Here is a 10,405-nt window from a genome sequence, read left to right on the forward strand (position 1 = left end):
CCAGGAAGAAGTTGAATCCCTGAATAGACCAATAGCAGGCTCTGAAATTGAGGCAACAATTAATAGCCTACCAACCAAAAAAAGTCCAGGACCAGATGGATTCACAGCTGAATTCTACCAGAGGTACAAGGAGGAGTTGGTACCATTCCTTCTGAAACTATTCCAATCAATAGAAAAAGAGGGAATCCTCCCAAACTCATTTTATGAGGCCAACATCATCCTGATACCAAAGCCTGGCAGAGACAGAACAAAAAAAGAGAATTTTAGACCAATATCCCTGATGAACATCGATGCAAAAATCCTCAATAAAATACTGGCAAACCGGATTCAGCAACACATCAAAAAGCTTATCGACCATGATCAAGTGGGCTTCATCCCTGGGATGCAAGGCTGGTTCAACATTCGCAAATCAATAAACATAATCCAGCATATAAACAGAACCAAAGACAAGAACCACATGATTATCTCAATAGATGCAGAAAAGGCTTTTGACAAAATTCAACAGCCCTTCATGCTAAAAACGCTCAATAAATTTGGTATTGATGGAACGTACCTCAAAATAATAAGAGCTATTTATGACAAACCCACAGCCAATATCATACTGAATGGGCAAAAACTGGAAAAATTCCCTTTGAAAACTGGCACAAGACAGGGATGCCCTCTCTCATCACTCCTATTCAACATAGTGTTGGAAGTTCTGGCTAGGGCAATCAGGCAAGAGAAAGAAATCAAGGGTATTCAGTTAGGAAAAGAAGAAGTCAAATTGTCCCTGTTTGCAGATGACATGATTGTATATTTAGAAAACCCCATTGTCTCAGCCCAAAATCTCCTTAAGCTAATAAGCAACTTCAGCAAAGTCTCAGGATACAAAATTAATGTGCAAAAATCACAAGCATTCTTATACACCAGTAACAGACAAACAGAGAGCCAAATCAGGAATGAACTTCCATTCACAATTGCTTCAAAGAGAATAAAATACCTAGGAATCCAACTTACAAGGGATGTAAAGGACCTCTTCAAGGAGAACTACAAACCACTGCTCAGTGAAATAAAAGAGGACACAAACAAATGGAAGAACATACCATGCTCATGGATAGGAAGAATCAATATCGTGAAAATGGCCATACTGCCCAAGGTAATTTATAGATTCAATGCCATCCCCATCAAGCTACCAATGAGTTTCTTCACAGAATTGGAAAAAACTGCTTTAAAGTTCATATGGAACCAAAAAAGAGCCCGCATCTCCAAGACAATCCTAAGTCAAAAGAACAAAGCTGGAGGCATCACGCTACCTGACTTCAAACTATAATACAAGGCTACAGTAACCAAAACAGCATGGTACTGGTACCAAAACAGAGATATAGACCAATGGAACAGAACAGAGTCCTCAGAGATAATACCACACATCTACAGCCATCTGATCTTTGACAAACCTGAGAGAAACAAGAAATGGGGAAAGGATTCCCTATTTAATAAATGGTGCTGGGAAACTTGGCTAGCCATAAGTAGAAAGCTTAAACTGGATCCTTTCCTTACTCCTTATACGAAAATTAATTCAAGATGGATTAGAGACTTAAATGTTAGACCTAATACCATAAAAATCCTAGAGGAAAACCTAGGTAGTACCATTCAGGACATAGGCATGGGCAAAGACTTCATGTCTAAAACACCAAAAGCAACAGCAGCAAAAGCCAAAATTGACAAATGGGATCTAATTAAACTAAAGAGCTTCTGCACAGCAAAATAAACTACCATCAGAGTGAACAGGCAACCTACAGAATGGGAGAAAATTTTTGCAATCTACTCGTCTGACAAAGGGCTAATATCCAGAACCTACAAAGAACTCAAACAAATTTACAAGAAAAAAACAAACAACCCCATCAAAAAGTGGGCAAAGGATATGAACAGACATTTCTCAAAAGAAGACATTCATACAGCCAACAGACACATGAAAAAATGCTCATCATCAATGGCCATCAGAGAAATGCAAATCAAAACCACAATGAGATACCATCTCACACCAGTTAGAATGGCGATCATTCAAAAGTCAGGAAACAACAGGTGCTGGAGAGGATGTGGAGAAATAGGAACACTTTTACACTGTTGGTGGGATTGTAAACTAGTTCAACCATTATGGAAAACAGTATGGCGATTCCTCAAGGATCTAGAACTAGATGTACCATATGACCCAGCCATCCCATTACTGGGGATATACCCAAAGGATTATAAATCATGCTGCTATAAAGACACATGCACACGTATGTTTATTGTGGCACTATTCACAATAGCAAAGACTTGGAATCAACCCAAATGTCCATCAGTGACAGACTGGATTAAGAAAATGTGGCACATATACACCATGGAATACTATGCAGCCATCAAAAAGGATGAGTTTGTGTCCTTTGTAGGGCCATGGATGCAGCTGGAAACCATCATTCTTAGCAAACTATCACAAGAACAGAAAACCAAACACCGCATGTTCTCACTCATAGGTGGGAACTGAACAATGAGATCACTTGGACTCGGGAAGGGGAACATCACACACCGGGGCCTATCATGGGGAGGGGGCAGGGGGGAGGGATTGCATTGGGAGTTATACCTGATGTAAATGACGAGTTGATGGGTGCAGCACAGCAACATGGCACAAGTATACATATGTAACAAACCTGCACGTTATGCACATGTACCCTACAACTTAAAGTATAATAATAATAAATAAATTTAAAAATAACAGTGAAAAAATAAAATGTATTGAATAAGAAAAAAAAATGTATTGTCAATGTAGGTTTCCTTAGAACACTTTAGACTACAGAAAACAAAGCAGTTTTGTTATGTGATCATAGTCTTGCTTCTTGAGTTTATTTGAATTTCCAGATAACATCCTCTGAGACTCGACATATAACCACTCTTTATATTTTAACTACAACTTAAGATACCATCTTCTTGTAGTCAATTCAGTAAAATAGATTTCAGTAGGCTCGTGTGTTCAGCTTCCACCCAGGCCCGATAATAGCTAAACACTTGATTATCAAAAGGCATTTATCTTTCATCTGACTCTGGGAGCTTACAGGTCCATGGGATTTCAGGTCCAGAAACCTGATGGGGTCTGCTAACCTGCACCAGTGTCCCTTTGTCATAGGCTCCAATTAGAAAACTGAGAGGTTGCTGGAACCTATAACTCAAATGGCAAATGTAGACCAGTGAGGCCCTGAAGGAAAGAGAACCTGGGTGGTTTGTTGGAGGGCCCAGAGGGCATCCCTGTTATTTGGGAACCCTGTTCAAAAGTAAAGGCTTTCTGGTAATACTGCAGATTGTGGCCATCGACGTTCCTACACTGGGAGATAGATGAGAGTGCCAGGCACAGCCCCATCAGTACTGAACCTCATTTTTACTTGTTTAGGTAGAGAGGGCTGAAGAGACCTCACAGACTCTTTACTTGTTTGACTCAATGAGACAGTGATAATCTTGTTAAACCTAGCATGAAAGAGAATAGCACCCTATGGAGCACATCACTACAGAACATCTTTATTACAGTGTTTTCACAAGTCCCATTTTGCCAGAGGAAGAGGAGGAAGCAGAGGGAGGGAGGTTCATGTAAATGTGAGAACCTCTCCTTCCTGGGTGAGGCACTATTTGGGCTCTGAAAGACTTGACCTTATGGTGAGGAGTTCTGTGCCATTAAAACTATGTTTAAACCATTAGTCAACGTATAAAGTAGCATTTTAACCTCAGAAAAATTTGACAATCATTATCTGCAATATCCATTTAAGCCTAGAAATCTATTTTGTTTTTGTTTTGTAAGACTTCTAGGATAAGTGTGGGTAGTCTTTAGTGAGTTATAAAAGAGGGCTTTTTCTTTCCTCAGATAGTCATGCCCTAAAAAAGGGACTGCATTTTGGCAAAATTGTAATTTACCTTTTGAAACTTTATGTTCCCTATATACTAAGAGAATAAGTAAGTAAAGTTCTTTATATAGTTTTCTTTATTCTCTGTACAATGTAGGTAGTCATCTATGTATTACATCAGAACTGAATCAGAAATGAAATGTAGATTTTTGTCTTGACTGATGACATGGAGAAAATATTGATGGGTCAGGGGTTGGTAAATTCTAGGAATATGAATGCCCACATGTCATTGTCCTCACCAGGCAAAGGGAAAGAGCTGTTGACTATTCTAGTTTGGAAGCACACTGAAAAATGCCGTACAAGAATACACTACAGTGAAGCAGGTGGCTTCAGGTGGAATTCATGAGAGAATTGTATTTTAGTTTATTATTTCCAAGAAGTAAGGAATAACAGTTTTGTTGATGGCCCTGAGTTCTGAAATGAATCAATATCACTGCTCATGTGGTTTCCTCACTGGGAGGACAGGAGTGGTTAAAAGACTAACACAGTGTACCAGAACACTTCTGAATATAAAGTCTTCAAATATAGATGTGTATCCTTCTGCTTTGGGGTTCAGGTGATACTAGGGATGTTTGGGAAATCATTTGGTAGGATCTATCCATTAATGAGTTCTTCTCTAATTTTTCCTAAGTCTATGGAATTTTTAGCCCATAGCGTGCTAGACATAATACTAACATTTTAAGATGTTTTGAATCATATCCCAGAAGGTGTTTATCTGGAATCTGATTCAAAGATAAAGGAGTAGACACAACTTGAATATGACCAGATAAATCTCCTGAATTTCAAGAATTGTTCACCCTTGTGTGAATATAATCTTACAATTCTGTTTGGAAAGTAAATCTTTCCCCATTAAATTGGTACAGGTGGTATCAATTTTCAGAGGAGAGCTGAATGGTTTTTTTTTTTTTTTTCTTTTTTTCCGGAGTCTAAGGTTAAGAATTAAGGCCTAGGAGAAAATGAGTATCTGTGGGTTACTCAAAATACATACCAAATGTGTGATATGTTTATTCTGGGGAAAATTTCGAGCAAAGATGGTAGAGTTTAATATAGAAAGGGCAGCACTTATATTTACCATACATTAATTAGTCTAAGTATCTGTATTTACAGTTAATTTACCTTGAACATTTCAGTGTAAAGCAGGATACATTTCTGTTTTTTTGGATCACCCTTTTTGAAAACAGTTGAGAGATTTTTCTTCCAGAACAAAAGATACTGTAGAAGACAATGGCTTCTTAAATTGCAAACTACATTATACAGAGAGAGAGAGAAAAAAAGAGAAAGACACAGAGAGAGCAGGTTAGAAATGCAGAGAGAAGGGAGGAAGTAGGAAAGAATGAAAGGAAAAAAGTGTGTGTGTTTGGGAGGGAATTTTTGTAGGTTTAGCGACTAAAGAGGTACAAAAGTTGGACAAATCATTGTTGCTTGACAATATCCTTTAACAAAACATAAAATAAAATAAAATAAAAAACACCTATGTAAGATGTTTTGGAGAATGTTGAGTATTAATAAGATATAAGGCAATATTTGATAATTTATGCTAATTTTGTTATGAATAATATTATTGTTGCAATATAAGCAAGCATATTTTTATTTAAAAGATTCTAGTTTAGTCACGGATGACTATCAGGATATCTACAAATTCATTTAAAAAGACATGTAAATAATATTCCAGAATGTGACTAATTTTTGGATTTAGGTGAGGGGATCATTGTATTTTTCTCTATTTTTCAACTTTTTGACATATTTTATTCAATATTACATTATTTTATATACATATTTGATCAAAACAAGATTATTATTTTTATTTTAACCTTTTTTTATACTTACTAGTCAGGCTCACCTATATTTCTCAACTTTTAAAAATTCTTATTTTTTTTAGGTGTGTCTTTGTTATATACCATAGAGTCAGGTATTGTTTGTGAGATATATGGTAAAAATATTTTTTAATAATTAAAATTAAGTCATCAAATAGAAGAGTTATGCTTAGTTTTACCCTTTCTTTATTTAAGGTCAATACTACTGCTTAGTACATGACACTAAAACAAAGTGACTCAAAAGTGATTCATCAATGTTTGTATCAGTTGGGCATTAGTTCTCCTGTAGGATGTGTTTTCTCATCCCTCTGCACTCAACAGTAAAACAGATAGGTCTGCTAATCTTGATTCTGTTGGTTTATATAATCATGGGCCAGATTTCTGTTGACTGGTCTACATCTTCTGTCATAATCTACCATGGTAGCCTTGACTTGTTCACAAATGTGGTGGCAGGATTCCCAGGGGAAGTCCTCCTGAGCCTCAAGCCCACATTTCTTGCAACTGTGTTTTCACCTAATTCTGTTGATCACATTAAATTGCAAGAATTATCAATAATCAAGAGGATGCAGAAATCATCTCTATCCATGGTTAGATGGTCAGATCTGTAATGTCACATTACTAAGGGCACATACGCAAAGAGAGATTGCAAAGGACATAGATGCAAAGAGACGTTCATTTTCAAATCAATCTACTACCATCTTAAAATTGTCATATAAGTTTAGGTTATGCATTTTGCAATACGCTTTTAAGAAATCCAAGCTATTACAGATCAGAAAATTGGCTAATTAATTTCAGCCCCCATATGCCACCTTTTCTCCTATCAATTCTTTGTAAGTTGTACTGTTGCAAAATTATTAGAACACACATATTTACATATTTCAATCTCTGAATTTTTACATTTGCTGTATTCTTAATTCACCTTGTAAATATAGGTAATTTATGACCAAATTTTTATAATTTGTGAGGTCATATCCTGATTTCAAATAATACCATAGTCAATATTCATGAAAAAAATAAAAGCATACATGGCATAGTTAACATAAATACCAATTGCAGTGTACAATGCAATGTGCATAGTTTTCACGGTGAAAATGCCTTGTTTCTCCCTGTGTTGATATTAATTTTGATTATCTGCACTAAGGTATCCCTTCTATTCTTTGGAAGAGAAAACTGATCTTATCTTTGTTGGACTTCCCCATTACAAATTTTTGACTGCTCTTTTCTCTGTTCTTATTTGCCATCAATTTGACCACATTTGTGTTTAATTTCTTAGGAATTATTTCATGTTTTTCTCAGATTTATTCATGCATATGTAATGTGTGATACATTAATTGATCTTTATACAAAAGGAAGGTACTTGATTGTGTCCCTAACAATACATTAATCCAAGTTTTAGATTTGTCTTCACAATTCTTCCCTTTGTTGAGCAGAATCAAGGAAAGCAAGTCCTAAACTAGGTAAAATAAAAGATGTTTGTATTATGTAAAAAGTGTTTTGGTTTTCTGAAAAGTTTTCTCACATATTTTATATTAAAAGAGGATTGAAACAAATTTTCATTTCTGGTGGAGGAACCTAGAATCTGTGGATAATACCTGGGGTGAGCCAGTATCTGGAAACCCACATATGGAAATTTTGTTTCTTTGTGTTTCTTCTATTTCTGAAGAAGTTATTTTAAAAACAAGATTTGCATTTTTAAACTAATTTTGTCCTCAATTCCACTCCAGCTCTCTATGGGTTTTGTCACCTCTGTTAAATGAATAAGTGAATTAATTTTTAAAAGATGTGGTTCTGTATTTCTCCTTTATAGCACAACTCTCCTCTGTCAATGAAAGGTTTATTTAAGTCAGTGAGAGACCGACTAGTCGGAGAGCTTTTTGTTTGATAAATTTTTCCTCAATCCCATGCAATAAATGTATGTATGTTTTTGTCTTTCCTGGATCACCCTTACTGAAATCAGTTGAGAGATTTTTTCTTCCAGAATAAAAGATATCGTAAAAGACAACGGCTTTTTAAATTCCAAACTATATTGTGCACAGAGAGAGAATGAGAGAGAGACAGAGACAGAGAGCAGAAGGATTGAAAGAAGGCAGAGGGAAGGAACGAATTAGGAAAGAACAGAAGAACAAAAGCATGTTTATTTGGGAGGAGACTGTTGTAGATTAGGCAACTAAGGTTTAAGAGATCTTAATCTTTGTAAATTAAGAGTTAAGGGACCTTAACCTTTATTGCAGATTAAGAGACTAATAATAAGGTTGAATGAAGCTAAACTTCAAAACACCATTCAACCACCTCTAAAACACAGTATTGAAAGAGATACAAATTGGAGCACTCACTTTCTGCTCCATACTCCTACACCCACCATCTCTTCATATGCAATTTCAAAGATCTGTAACTACTTTTGTGACAATATTCTGCTTTGGTAAGTAGCTTCTTAATGACTTTTTTGTGTCTTTTCTTTACATTTTTTACTCTTTCCCACACCTTAAAGAAAATTATAAAAGATTTTTGCATGTACAAAGTATTTTTAAGTTCTGTGACAAGTTTATATGATTTCATTTATTTTAATAACCACACATAGAAACACGCACACATTCACACAGGGTTTTGCTTAATGAAGCAGTCTATTATTCAGAATAATATACAAAACAAATGAGTGCAATGTGCATCTGTCCACAGCATAACACCTTTAGCAACCTATTTAGTAAGTGATGTTCTATGTCTTCAGTTTCATGCCATGACTAAATACTATCTTGCTTCTCTTATTGAAAATAAATAATACTGAATTTATTACTTTAGGCTTCTGATTCTTTGGCATTCTTATTTCCAAGACACTTTTAAATCTCTTTCTATATAAAAGTCCCTTAATCAGAAATGACAAATATGTAATAAAAAGCAAATAACTAAGTCATCTGAAGCAGAGTAATTTTTTAATAATTTTGGATAATATTTTCACAACAATTTCCAACTCTCCATTTTGTAATGCTATGTTCAAACATTAATTACAGATGTTAATATTTATTAATTGTTAATTAAATTATTTAATTTTGTTATGTGCTCTTTGTATACCCTTTAGTTTGTCAATGCTCTGACAAAGAATTGATTTTACAAATCATACAACTGTTATGTAATGTTAAAATATTATTGAAGTATATTTTAGTTTTATTTTCTATTTTACACTTAGAATTTTTTAGAGGGTGCCAAAAGTCTAGTTGATAATAAACATTATAAATATTTGTGTAAATATAATTTTATATTGAAGGTACATTGTCCATATTTTATACTTAGCTAAAACCGTCATTTCTTTAGTTTTTCAATTGAAACAAGCTCATGGCAAGGTTAAGAAACTTTGTCAAATTACATGGAAATATAATTTATATGACTGAAAAAATAATGTTAAATTTAGAATATGTATTATGCAAATGATTTCTATCAATAAAAAATTTATTTTTTATTCTATTACATTGTCTTAGTATATAAGCACATCAATAATATAAACTCAAAATTAAGTGAATATTCAAATCTTTTCAGAATAAACTTAATAACAAATACCAGCTACCCACTCATTTCCTATAATACTACTGCCATATGTTTAACTTGGTTTCATGAAAAATAGAAAATTTGAAATTTTCTTGGCATAGTTGGAAGACAAAAATTAAGGGAAAAAACTGAAAATTTTCAATATTCAGCATATGTCACAATCAAATCTAGAAGGTAAAAATGTTAATTTTTTACATAAGAGATACATTTTTATATAATCATAATAGTTTTAAAAAGTAATCACATATGTAAGTCTGTAAATTTTTCTCATAGCTTACTGATGTAACAATTCGACTTACTAAACACGAATTGAATCAATCATGGCTGTATGAAGCATTTTAAAGCAATACACACACACGAACATACACATTTACATGTATTTTTGCTTTAAGCAAAGTTTGATGAGAAATACTGTTATATAAAAAAGGAGAGAAGTGGATCTTTGGTGGAAAAAGGGGTGGACAAAGAGTCAAAAGACATTTTAAATTAACTTAAAAATTAAATTAAAATAGGACAAGAAATCCTGTTTACTTGGCTTTCCATTTCCAGTGTTCTCATACCCTGCTGCACCATGGACAGCTCCATTCACTACAGTTTGAAAACGACTGCTCTAAATTTGCTTTTGCTACTAAAATTTTTTGATTGATAATGCTACAAAAATATTGCTTATAGGCTCTTAGTCTTTCTTAGATGCCTAGGGAATTGTCACTTGGGGCTAGTTATAGTAGTCAGGGCTGGTCAACAAATCCAGTTATTTATTTATTGTACTTTCACTTACAAGTGCTATCATAATAAAATAAACTTATGTCTAGAATAGCAGAGTCAAAATACATTTTAAATTAACTTAGAAGAATAAGTGTTCATTTTAGGTTATAAAATAAGTATTTTTTATTTTCTTATTTTTTCAAGCTCTTCAATCACAATATTTTATGAAAAATTTAACTTTTCTTCTTAGTAAGTTAATTTATACTAATGAGAAAAGTGTCAGTTACTATTTACAGGTTTCTATCACTAAAATTTTTATCAGAGTATTTCCTTAATATCATAAAGAAGTACCAGTATGTTATTTATTTTATAAACACATTTACTCAGGAAATAGAATACATTGCTTATAATAAATTAAACAGAAATTCTATATTTTTACTATTC

Source organism: Macaca nemestrina, chromosome 16 (genome assembly GCF_043159975.1).
Source record: "Macaca nemestrina isolate mMacNem1 chromosome 16, mMacNem.hap1, whole genome shotgun sequence".
Lineage (NCBI taxonomy): Eukaryota > Metazoa > Chordata > Mammalia > Primates > Cercopithecidae > Macaca > Macaca nemestrina.